This window comes from Nannospalax galili, unplaced genomic scaffold (assembly GCF_000622305.1).
Source record: "Nannospalax galili isolate Female #2095 unplaced genomic scaffold, S.galili_v1.0 scaffold155, whole genome shotgun sequence".
Classification (NCBI taxonomy): domain Eukaryota; kingdom Metazoa; phylum Chordata; class Mammalia; order Rodentia; family Spalacidae; genus Nannospalax; species Nannospalax galili.
Window position 1 is genome coordinate 8,557,555 of NW_008339923.1, and position 603 is coordinate 8,558,157.

Genomic DNA, 603 nt, shown 5'->3' on the forward strand with positions numbered 1-603 from the left:
TGAAGAAGACATGAGAAGATGGAAGGACCTCCCATGCTCATGGATTGGAAGAATTAATATTGTGAAAATGACCATCATACCAAGAGTCATATATAGATTCAATGCAATGCCAATCAAAATCCCCATGACATTTTTCACAGAATTGGAAAAAACTATCCTAAGATTCATATGGAAGCACAAAAGACCTCAGATAGGCAAAACAACCCTGAGTCCTAAGAGCAATGCTGGGGGATTACCATACCAGATTTTAAGCTGTATTATGGAGCTATAGTCATAAAAACAACATGGTACTGGTACTGGCACAAAAATAGACCCATAGATCAATGGAACAAAATTGAAGACCCAAATATGATTACATGCAATTTCAGTCACCTGATATTTGAAAAAGGAGCCAAGAACATTCATTGGAGAAAAGACAGCATGTTCAGCAAACAGTGCTGTCAAAACTGGATCCCCACCCATAGAAGAATGAAACTAAACCCCTATCTTTCACCTTGCACAAAAGTCAACTCCAAATGGATCAAAGACCTCAATGTAAAGCCTGGAACACTGGAACTGTTAGAAGAAAACATTGGCAAAAACCTACAAGATATAGGTGTAGGG